Source organism: Corticium candelabrum, chromosome 9 (assembly GCF_963422355.1).
Source record: "Corticium candelabrum chromosome 9, ooCorCand1.1, whole genome shotgun sequence".
Classification (NCBI taxonomy): domain Eukaryota; kingdom Metazoa; phylum Porifera; class Homoscleromorpha; order Homosclerophorida; family Plakinidae; genus Corticium; species Corticium candelabrum.
The window spans coordinates 8546117-8558779 of NC_085093.1; the positions used below are offsets into that span (position 1 = coordinate 8546117).

The following is a 12663-nucleotide window of genomic DNA, read 5'->3' on the forward strand; positions in this document are numbered from 1 at the left end:
ACTATCTACTTCCTTACAACTCGCTGCATGTTGTAGGCGACTAGATGGTTTCCTAAAGGCGGCTATATACCATGATCATACTCCATATTGCATTGAAAGAAACCTACTGGTGAATTTGAATCGTTATCATAACACAGACAGATAGGTAATAGCATTTAGGCCTAGATGACAGGAGTGTGGTGTACTATAATTACTTACTCAGAAAACATCACTAGGCATGTCAGGTTTTACAAGGAAGGTTTGCAGGTTTGCAGTCACATTCCTTGTATACTCTTCCATCACAGCAAATTGCCAATACCCTATAATAGTAGGAATGAATTCCTTCAGCCATACTATTTGCGGTGGAATTTCAGTTGTACACAAGAGAAGTGTAAATGATATTGCGGTTTCATCAGCTGTTCCATGTAACTATCCTTTCCCACAACACAACATAATTGAATAATTTAGATAGATATATTACGATTCTGACAGCTAATTAACATGAGCGTTTCAATAGTTATGTACACAATTAGGATACTAAACTCAACACCTTCTGACTACAATTCCAAACAAGCCTAGCCGCTTTCTCTGGCGAGTGTGAAGCTACTTTCTACTGCAAACTTTGATTTGGACGCCATTCGCCAGTAAGCGAGTGGGAATTTTGAACACTGAATTATCATTGGTAATTTTGCTAGTAACACATCTTCAGAAAAAACCTACAATTGTCTATATTATTGTTTCATAGTGCTTTAGTAAAAATCTACAATTGTCTATATTATTGTTTCATAGTGCTTTCTATTTCAATATTTGTCCAATGTCTTGAGCCGTCTCATAGCAGAAAAGCTACGCTCACTGGTAGCATTGGTTGAAGGTATTACTAGAATAAGGCGAGCTAGGGAGCACACTTCACTAAAGAATGATCTTTGGGCATCCGAAAGGCTTCTCAGGTACTGGAGGCAATCTTGCAATGACACCCGACGTGGCTTATCTGTTGAAAACCACGTGCCAAAGATTCTGCAACTGTGCATCAAGTTGTACAGAATTGATATCATCCTTATAAAATGAGGTTACTTGCTGAAAATAAGCACCGTAATCGCCCTTGTTGGCAGCAGTGATAAGAATTTTCGAGGTTACTGTATGTGGCATAACCCGGCTGCCTAAAGCGATTTCTAATGCCAGAAATTGCCAGATCAAGGCATTCATAGTACTGAAGTCGATAGTATTCTTCAACCGTGGCACTGTAGACTGCTTCGCCCATTCCATTCCCATTCCAACTTGAAATCGACCAGGAACTCTCCTTTTATGTTGAAGAACGGGCTCACTAGCGCTGGAGCTCTCTCAAGACCTGCTGATAAGATCAAAGAACAAAGCAAAGCTTTCATCTGTCTGCGTGCCCTCTAGAGTTTGTACGGACAGTTGAGCTATATCTTGGCCTTCTGCTGCAGACATTGATTGGTTCTGAAGCGTTCGACTGAGGTTATCTGTGATCTTCAATATTTTCTTGCAGAGATGCAGCCCAAAGAAAAGTTTGAATTGTGACATTTGAGTTTCAACATCAATGATCCTGCCCTTGACACCTGGATCAAGTTTTGTTTCTAAACTCTTGTTCCAAAGCTAATTGAGAATACTATAGTTGTCAATAGTGCTCTGAATGGCCTCTTCACGAACAGTCCACTTAGTAGGACAAAACGCTCTGATTCCCACAGTCGGTCCTTCTTTATCTGTTGGGTTTCCACCCTTATTCGGTCAAGTGCCAAATTCTTCTTAGGTGAAAATCGAATCAGTTTACTGATTTCAAATGCAACATCCAAAGCATCTCTGCACACCTTCAATTGCTTCACTGTGTCTCCTATTGCCAGACTTAGTGAATGCTCATAACAATGGGTAAGCACAGCTCGACTTTCTTCAGCCTGGAGTTGAGTTGCAACACCAGATCTACTTCCTGTCATGTTTGAAGCACTATCGTAACTTTGCCCCCGACAGTGTGATAACTTCAAGCCTGTACGTAAAAGCACATCTCGAATAGCTGCAACCAGACAATTAGCATCGATGGCATCCACAATGTACAGACCAATCATATCCTCATAGTCAACCAACTGTTCATCCACCCATCTAATGCAGATTGTAAACTGCTCTTTATTAGACACGTCTGTGCAATCGTCAGCCATGATGGTGTAGAAGCCATTCTTCGAAATGCTGCTGCAAATTTCGCGAAGGATGATTTGAAGGAAATTTTGCGAAGGGAGGGAGGGAGGGAGGGAGGGAGGGAGGAGGAGGGAGGGAGGAGGAGGGAGGGAGGAGGGAGAGGGAGGAGGGAGAGGAGGGAGGGAGGAGGGAGAGGGAGGAGGGAGAGGAGGAAGGGAGGAGGGAGGGAGGAGGGAGAGGGAGCACAGGGAATGTGACACAAAACCCATCTAACTCAACATGTGTTATACATGGGTTTCTGTAGATCGAGTTCGTAAAACCCATAGAAAACACAGCATGAAACGTTCAAACACACAACATGGGTTTTGTTCGACGCATGCGCAGCTGGTAATGCTGCATGAGACAGACAGAATAGCTAGAATTCGTAGACATTTGTAGTTTGTACTCGCCTAATCTAAGCAACTATTTATTTGAGCTCTAGAGACCGCGTATATGGCTACGCCTATACGAAACACAAGGAATATGGGTTTTTAGGGTTCTGATGAAAGAACCCACATAACAATAGTTGGGAAATCTGAAACCCAGTCTGAGCAGAGAACTTATGCGTTTGCAGTAGCTAAACGTCAGGATAACTGCTAATCAAAAGTGATGTAGTAGTGAATGACCTCCGCTAGCGTTTTGTTACAAAATCAACTTGACAGCAGAGCACGACTGCAGATTACGAAAACCCACTGGAACCTTCGAAACACACGCAAAACCCAATGCAGTTGCTAGAGGAAGACAGAAATGTTGCAATGTTTTGTTGGCATGTCATCTACCACTCTGAGTGCACTCGTGATCCAAGTCACGCCTACCAACCAGACTGATAGTGTTTACTTTCATACTTAGTGGATCGCAGAGTAGCAATTAGCAAGTAAACAGCTACCACCTTGGGCCTCCCAAGATGTGACCGTAAGCAGCAGGATCAAGGAGGATCGAAATGAACCAATCGGCGTCATGCTTGGAAAATGCGTACCTGAATGCCAATCTGTTCTGTAGCCAATCACCGTCACACACTGTTCAAATTGCAAATACGCGGGCACTTGGACTCAACCGGCAGTCTGTTTTGGCGGTTCGCTGTCGCGGCGTCTGCAAGAGGATTATGCTTTCACCTACCACATGTACAGCGCAGTCCAGCGACTTGGGTCCTAGTTGACGTGGTTTGTAGAGATGTCTACGTGCCGTGAATGTCGCTCTTCAGATGTAGAATGAGCTAGGCTGTTTCACATTTTTCTGTTGATATTGTACGTAGATGAAACCATCGATGAAGAAGCCTAAGCCAGCCGAAAACAGAAATGTCGGTAGTTTCTTCAAGTTACGGACATGGATGGAGCTTGCCAGGGATTGTGGCTTTTGAACAAGATTCAGGAAAAACAAACTAGTAGGTACCTCTTGTCTCTTCTTGTCTGTATTACTGCAGTTGCAACAACTGCTTCCTACTAGAAAACGATAAAATTCTCAAGTACAGATGAATGCTCAACCATGCAGAGGTCGCTCGTCCTACGACTGTTCAACTGAAAGAAACCACATCAGCGATTCATCACCTGGGCAAAAGAATCATCGGTGAAAAAGCAGATAACTGACAAGGACTGCTACTGAACGTGAAAAGAAAGCAGAGACACTACACTTCTAGAGTGCATTTTTTGCTAATCTAGAGTAAGCGTGCCAAATGGTTAGTAGCACGTAATTGCAAGATGTGGCGATTAGATAAGGTAACTGGAAATATAATCAGACATGATTACAATCAGTTCAATGTCCACTTACCGTTGCAATTTGCATTGGCGGTCCCATGGGTTTTCATGGTTTCCACCAATAATTATAGACGATTGAATTCAATAAAAAAAGTCTATATATAGCAAACTCAACCCTAAATTAAAATTAAAATGGCGGGACCTCTAATTAAAAGCGTTTCCCGTAGTGGATTTCGCAGGTTTATGTATGGGTTTTCTTAATTTTACAAAAACCCTCAAGGTGGGTTATGGTAGGTTTCCTAGGCTTTTACGTGGGTTTTTTGTGGATTTTTTGTGGGTTTTTGCATAGTTTCTGTGGGTTAGAAAACCCACATGTAGGTATTTGTTTCACAAACCCACACACGGGTTTGCCTCGTTTCCCACGCAAATCCTCATGAAAACACACACAAAAACACAAGTGGGTTTTGTGTCACATTCCCTGTGGAAGAAGGGGAGAGGGAGGGAGGGAGGGAGGGAGGGAGGGAAGGAGGGAGGGGGAGAGAGGCAGGCAGGGAGGGAGGCAGGCAGCCAGGGAGGCAGGCAGGGAGGGAGGGAGGCAGGGAGGGAGGGAGACAGGAAGGCAGGGAGGGAGGGAGGCAGGGAGGGAGGGAGGAGGGAGGGAGGGAGGGAGGGATGGAGGAAGGGAGAGAGGGAGGAAGGGAGGGAGGGAGGAATGGAGGGAGGGAGAGAGAGAGGGAGGGAGGGAGAGAGAGAGGGAGGGAGGGAGAGAGAGAGGGAGGAGTTGCAACATAGGTGTTTGAGGTCACGTGACTCATGGGTGCCATCTTAACTCCACCTGCGTGTGGACGAGATTCGTGTTACTGACTCTTTTGTCTTTTATTGTCGAAGGTTGAGAGCAATGCATGCCTGCTGTGCATGGCGTTGTTACAGACATGAGAAAGGGCATACCATGTATATGTTTTCCGCGCGATCCTGCCAGAAGAAAAGCGTGGACAAATTGAATCAGCCGAAAGAATTGGACTCCTACACTTTATTCTTACTTGTATGACGTAAGGAGAACATTGTGTACAAGCATGTATGAACAAATGTCAAAAAGAACGTCTTAGCAAACGTCTTAGGCCTGCTAGAGTGCTATAGCTAGGCTGTGTGCATAGGGTACAAGAATATAGTTGATTGTTAGTTTCATGCGGCATTTTGGATGGTGCCGACAAGCTCGTATATCTGCAGTACACATTAGAACACTACACAGTTCGGTAAGGTTTGAAATTAGTGCTTGTTGGCTGCTCTCACGCTACTTGCAGTGTAACTTTTGCGATTGTATACCTATATATTTACTACCCACACTTGATACTAGTAAAATTACCGTAAGAAGTGCCTTTTAAAATTTCTGTTTATTTCATCAAGGCTCATTTTGATAGCTCTCAATTTGAGCAACACAGGAAAAATGGAAAGAAGAAACTGAAATAGAATTAATGCAGTACCAGCAATATTTTTCCACCAGAAAGTTGGCTCCAAGAATAGCAGAAAGTCTCGAAACAGCACAAAGGAAGAAGAGTCTCTGAATGCTGGTGTCCAAGTAACAACAGATGTGCAAGATCACAGCTATGCTGCGGATGCTATGCAAGAAGACCATCTGTCACTTGATGAGGGTAATGGTCTGTATTGAGAAATGTCATCTTGTTTGAAATGATCATGAATGCTTGGTTAGTTTGTGCATGCTCGTTCTTATCACATATTTCATTGGCATGCTGTACTTTTGCTAACATAATGAAGAAGCACTACAGCGCAAAGTCTCTCCAGTTTTTATGTATCTAATTTTGTAATTTTCTGCTTTGATTTTCTAATTCTTGATTTTATTTTCAAAGCAGTAATTTGAAAGACCTAATATTTTTGAATTTAAATTTTAACATTTTAATTTAAAATTTTACTAAATACTTTTAAAAATTTAATATTAACGTTTGTCGTAGTGGCAAGGATTTCAATACGAACCATACATCTCTTGAGTCAGCAAATGCCAAACGAGCTCTTTCATTGTCCAGAGAGGGCTGATATGGTGATGCCATGCGCTCGCTGTCCTCCTCTGGTTGTGCTCCTCACGATGACCTTTCTGCAAGTTTCTAAACTACAAGAGAGACATCCATATCATTTTCTCCCAGTCTGGAATACTGAGATTCCTGCTCCACTTGTTGTTACCTCAAGTTCTGTTTTGGAGGCTTTACGTGGATTTCCAAAAGCAGTTATCCCAGGCGGATCTAAGCTAAGATGCCAGCACCTACTTGATGTCATTGAGGGTTCTACTACACCTTCAGCCCAAGATTGTTTAGCAAATTTGACTGATTTTGTGTGTTTTCTTCTTTCTGGTCAAGCTCACCCTTCTATAGCTCCATGGCTCACAAGAGCTCCTCTCACTGCCTTATACAAGAAGCAGGGAGGTATTCGTCCGATTGGAGTAGGGGAGGTCTTGAGATGCCTAACCAGTCGTTTGTGTTGCTCAGCAGTACGACAGAATTGTCCAGATGTCTTTTTGCCTACTGGTCAGATTGGTGTAGGCATCTGTGGTGGCTTGGAAGCTGCAGTCCACTCACTGTCTACAGTTCTTGACAGTCAAGGAAGCAATCCTGACTTATGCTGTTTGAAAATCGATTTCTCAAACGCGTTTAATGAATGTAACCGTTCTTCTTTTCTTGACCGAGTTCACAAAGATTTTCCTGAGATTTTTGCATGGGCTCAATGGTGCTACCACTGTGAAGGAGAATTACAATTTGGCGACGTTTTTAAATAATCAGCAAGTGGAGTCCAGCAAGGAGACCCATTGGGTTCTCTTCTCTTCTCTGAAGTCATTCTCAACCTTTTGGATGATATTGCGCCTATTCCAAATCTTTGTCTTCAAATTTGGTATCTGGATGATGGCACCTTTGTTGGCTCACGTTTATCGGTGGCAGGTCTTCTGATCAGTTGTCTTCAATTGGCCCTTCCCATGGGTTACATCTCAATATGAGTAAATGTGAAGTCTTTTGGCCTCCAGGTGACAGGTCTTTTACAAATTTTCCAATCGAAGTTCAAAGGGTTGAATATTCACTTGGAGGAGCTGAGCTGTTGGGATCACCTATGTTTGGATTCGACTCTTTCTTTATGTCAAGTACTGCCAAACGTATTGACAAGGTCTTGCTATGTCAAAATCATCTTCAAGATTTACAGGATCCCAAGTGGAGCTTCATCTGCTACGCACATTTCTCAGCATATGCAAGATCAAGCATCTACTGAGGACTGTTTTTCATGACAAAATCTCTCTTCAGTTGAGTAGATTCGACAATGGCATGCGCAAGTGTTTAGAGAGGATTTCACGATCCTCTTTACCTGTCTGAGCTTGGTGTCAAGCCACACTACCTATTTGTTTCGGAGGACTGGGTTTGAGAAAAGTATGCAATTTATACTCAGCAGCCTTTATCGGCAGTTGTAACTCCACGAGGGATTTATCCTGCCAGTTGCTAAAAACTTTTGTCTCTTCATTTGTTGCAGAGGAAGCAACTGTACCAAGTAACCATTCAGACTTGATTGTTCCTGGTGAAATCAATCTCGTCAACATCTGAACTCGATTCTTCCTGCAAACAGCACTATTTGTCTAACTACGTCTAAAGAACATGATATTTAAGTCATCCTCAACTCTTCTTTGCAATCACAAATCAAGGCTTCTGCCAGTCTTCGAGACAAAGCACGGCTAAATACAATTTCAGCTCCTTTTGCAGGTTCATGGATTAGGGCAATACCCAACCTTGTCTTCGGCCTTACCATGTCTGCACAGGAATATATTTTTTGTCTGCATCTTTGGCTAGGCATTTGCTTATTTCCTTATCCACCTTCTTCCAGCAGGTGCTACTGTGGTTCTATTTTGGACCAGTCACGGAGTTCTAGGCTGCCAGAGTGGCTCCCTGAGAAACAAACGGCACAATGCTTTGTGTGACATTATATTTTATTGTCTCTGGACGAACAACTCAGGAACTTGATGTGAACAACGCTGTACTAGTGAGAATCAATCAAGACCAGGAGACGTCTTTCACCCTGATTTTTTGCAAGGTCGTCCCGCATATTTTGATCTCTCTGTCAGAAATTCTCTTCAACCATCTTATATTACCTTTTCCGCCAACACAGCTGGTACTGCTGCTGCAGCAGGGGAGATGGAAAATAATCATTGCCATTTTTTGAACGTTGAGTGTACTGGTTCTCTCTTCTATCCTCTAGTGGTAGAGACGTTTGGTCTATGGTCTTCATCCAGCCTCCAAGTACTCAAAGACATCGCTAAGAAGACTACCATCACCAGTGGACTTATCATTAGCAAGGCTTCAACCTTCTTACACGAACGTTTATCTGCCTGTTTGTGGAAATATAATTTAAGAATGATATTAGCGTTATTAGCTGTTAGCTCTGTTTCTGATAAATGGGACTCATACATGTATGTTTAGAGTTGTATTATGCGCTCACCTTTAGGTGGTGGGACTATAATTATATTATAACATTGAGTGTATATATATATATATATATATATATATATATATACGTGATAATGGTTGCGTCACAATAATTTATGTCAAAGTAACGCGCGGAAACTAAAAAACAGAACTTTCTCTTCTGTTAGCTTTTCCTTTCCATTCCGTTTGTCACGTATCAGTCTCCGTTGCACTTTAGTCGCGTAAGGGAGCAAAATCGAGAGCCGTTTTACTCTTCTCGCCAAGAAATTACAATTAAGTCGACCCTTCGAAAAGGGTCCTTGCTTCAATTTTAGCGCAAATGTTATGGAGTCAAAATTGCATTCATCTGGCATCGTCGCTTTGTTGATCCGCCTTTCCGTTTGGTCGTAAATCCATATGACAGTGCTGACACACGTATATAAATATATAAATATATAAATATATAAATATATAAATATAATATATCTCGAGCTCAATTGACATGACAAGAGAGAGGCTCGCTTTGCTCGCCAAATATTGCTAAGAACTTAATAGTTACCTCGTTGATTGTTAGGTTTCTTGAGAATATTGTAGACCCTAAATTGTTTTCTTTACGCTTCGCATTGCAGTTTAATAACGCAAAGGAAAATTGAAGCCCTTCACCAGATCCTCAGTACCGAGTGTTCTTGCCTCTCGCCCTCCTGATTGCGTCCAAACGTCGCGGAACACTTTCTGCCAAGTTCCGGACACGCGCGGCTGGAATCTGCTGCCACGCCTCTTGTAGAGCATTCCAGAGCTCAGCTGCAGTTCTCGGTTCGCGACGGTTGGTAGCAGTTTTGAGTTCATGCCACAAGTTCTCGATTGGATTCACATCAGGCAATTTTGGCGGCCAGTCCAACAGTGTGACGTCATGCTGGCGTAGCCATTGTCTTGTTGACCGAGACGTGTCGATTGGCGCGTTGTCTTGCTGGAAGACAAAGTCGTCTTCTATCAGTGCCGCTGCGTCTGTAAGCATGTGCTCTTCTAGAACCTGTTGGTACGCCGTGCTGTCCAAACGACCTTCCAGTTTCACCAGAGACCCCACACCATGCCAACACATCGATCCCCACACCATCACACATCGATCCCCACACCCACAGTACATTAAGTGCATTTCTAAATGAGTATAGTTTGCTGACTTCGCCTTTGCTGCTAATGGCAATTCATACTAATTAACTTGGGTATCCAGGCGCTATCTCAGAGCAAACTTGCTAAATGTACGTTAAAAACGTCAAAACTGATGTAGCTGTTTCAAAAATTTCTTCAGCCAAGTTGAGCATTTTGACGCGCCATCAGATCACGTGAGTCTTACTGACTCAATCACGTTCCAAAAAATGCTTTTTTTCTTGCTTTTTTTTTGGTTCAGACGCAGTGGAAACAGTTGCGCTACTTTCAGTCTGTCTAAAGATTGACTTTCTATTTCTGTGATCTATTTCCGTCAGGCAACATTTCAGAGAATTTCTGCAAGTATACGACATTTTGTCAAAAAGAGGTGAAAAGCTAAGGCACATTTTGCTCAAAATTTGATGAACACGTTCCAATATAGATTTGTTAATACTTTCTTACTTAGTCATCTTTCTGGCTGCATTTGGCACAAATACATGTGCTAATGACACGTATCAATGACATGGTGTTTTCAATTATCATTATCATCACCACCACCACCATTACTACAACCACTACCACTACTGCCAACACCACTACCACCGACCGCCGACACTACCACCAATACCACCAGCAGCAGCCGCTGCAACTACCGCTACCACAACCAGCCTCTATTACCAGGCACCACCACCAATCGCCACTACCACCGTTACCATCACTACCATTACTACCACCAATCATGACTATTTGCTGTAGTCAAGTCTAGTAGTATAGTTGTTGTTATGTTGACGAAAACATGCATGTCAGGTTAGAAGATTGTAATGTATTCCATATGTGCCACGCTCTTTTGTATTGTTTTATTAAGTGTTGTTAGACAATGTTTTTTTGCCTTTTGGACCATGTTTAGAGAACTCTTAATTACAGCATTACAATACAAATGCTCGATTTGCTGAAGTAGCATTCGTCTGTTGCAGACGAACATATTTCTTCAATTTGCCATTGAGGCGACTGCTTTTGCTAGATTTGGAACTTTGTTGAAATAGAAAAGAGAAACAAATAGCAAGTCGTTAGAGCGACCAACCACGTGAACATACTACAAACTACAACCCAGTAGAAAATATTTTTTTTCACATCGATGACTAATTTATTGATTGTCATACTTTGGGCCTTATGAGTGGTGATAGCCCAAGTTAGCTTAAAAGGCAGCTGAAGACGAGAACACTGTTGGCTAGTTGAGAACCAGCTGCAACGAAGTGGAGTGATTTTGACAGTGCCGTCTGGGAGAGTAGTACTTGTGTAGTTGTGAAATTTTATGGTTACTGCTACAGGCAATTGCAATGGATTCTGTCCATCCATATAACATATTGCAATTACTGTGCCAATGGCGAAATTTACCAAGCCAACTTTAACCCATAAATTGATAGTAAGCATGACTCGGGCTGCATGAGCAATATTTACAACCGGCTCCAATTGATTTGTATCATCAACCGAGGCTTTGCATGCATCTGCACTTGAATTGGAAGCCTTGATTGTTGCTACTGAGTAGTCACTCGCACGCAGCTTGCTGTTATTGTAGACAGCAACAGCTTCGGTAGTGGTGTATAGATGCAAGATGAGTAAACTGTGCAATTTTTGTCACTGCAGCTGGCGTCTGTCTCTTGAGATGTCTTCAATCATCAATGGTTGACTCACCATTTCTCAAGCGGAGAAGCAAGTTGCAAAATGTTTGTTCAATAGAATCTAGTTCAGCCTGTCTCATCAATTCATTTAGTGCAAAGGCACAATAAAACATACGAAAGTTGGCACTTTCAAGATCAGACAGTTCTGTTCGAAAATGTGTAGTGTAAAGTGGCAGATCCATGACAGAAGGTAACTGACCCCAATCACCAATAAGTAAGCAGAAGCATTCAGCGAAAAGTTTAGGTGCTCTGTAAGTAAAACAATGTTGCTGATATCAATGTAATTCAATTGATATATAATATATATATATATCTTTGCTAACTTGTGAGTAAACATTTGACGCAAGCATTTGTCTACTTGACCAAAAAGCTTTCTGACTACCATGGACATCTCATCAATGATGATTCTACAGTTCTACAGCTGCCAGTAAATTATAAATGTTTCAAACGCGGTTGTTTTCGAAGTCTTTAGAGTCTGCTTAGATGAAATACGCTAACAGAGAATGGAAAGTGCAAACATTAACATTGAATTCAGCGACTACAGTAAGGGCTGCAGTTGTTTTGGATAGCCAAATCGACATTCTTGCTGGCCATTCCTCTTCTTGAGACAGTAAGCTGGTGAGCATCGTGTATGTCTTTGGCATGTAGCTATCAGGTCTATTAAGTTTACTTTTAGGTCTGCCACTTCCGAGTATAATTGTTGCAAACTTGTCGAGGCTTAGTTTTTGAAGGCGTTGCATCTTCAGCATTGCTCCCATCAGCTGCAATGCTTAGGTTTATAGTGTTAAAAATTTTGTTAACAAAGCTGGTGATCTCTTCGGTTGCTGAAATAACATCAGAATCGTTTTCACAGGCTAGCAACTGCTCTACATTTGGTGCGTCTCTAAACCATGCAACACAATGTACGTGTGGACTTATGCGATGCTGACACTCTAACCTGAACCTAAAGGCTGCTGGCATAATGCAACACGCGATTGCTAAAACGTTTTTTTACAGCCAACCATGTCTTTCAGTTTTTCCAGTAGAATACGAGCATATTGTGGATGTTGGTGGATAAAAATTCTGCCACTTTGCAGTGCACACCACTAAAATCTGTTTTCAGTGCAAAGTAGCGAAACTGTTGGTGTTTTGCAAACGGACCCTTTCCATACATCATCAGATTTTTAAAGTACTTATTAATGGTTACTGCACGTTGTAGAGGGGCTTCAAAATAGCCAGCACTAATAAAAAGTAGTGTAAAGAAGGCACACGAAATGTAACTATCTGTGGTAAACTCGTTGACAGGCTATTCATTTTGTGAAAGACAGGGCACAGTTTCTTTGCAAGTCGATGACAGGCGTTTTAGTATAGAATTATTAATACTTTCTTGCTCGGTGATTTTTCTGGCTGCAATTGGCACGAATATGCAAATGTCATTGGGGTTCTCGTCGTTCGCAGATGGCTCGAAATCTCGTTGGTCATCAAATATTATTTGTTCAACTGTGCAAAGTCCAGTCAAGTCTATGTCAGTAGGCAGTTGTTTTACAGCAGCATGGGCTAATT

At 42.2% G+C, this 12663-nt stretch overlaps 1 long non-coding RNA gene across 2 annotated transcripts; it reads left to right on the plus strand.

The window, feature by feature from the left end:
* Window positions 1–3223: 3223 nt before the first annotated feature.
* On the plus strand, window positions 3224–3910 carry LOC134184963 (uncharacterized). 2 transcript variants are annotated; one of them, XR_009970715.1, is made up of 3 exons: window positions 3224–3323; window positions 3416–3548; window positions 3607–3910. It is a non-coding gene; the product is annotated as an uncharacterized LOC134184963 (long non-coding RNA). The 2 variants fall into 2 exon arrangements; XR_009970714.1 differs by having other exon boundaries at window positions 3416–3544.
* The last annotated feature ends 8753 nt before the right edge of the window (window positions 3911–12663 follow it).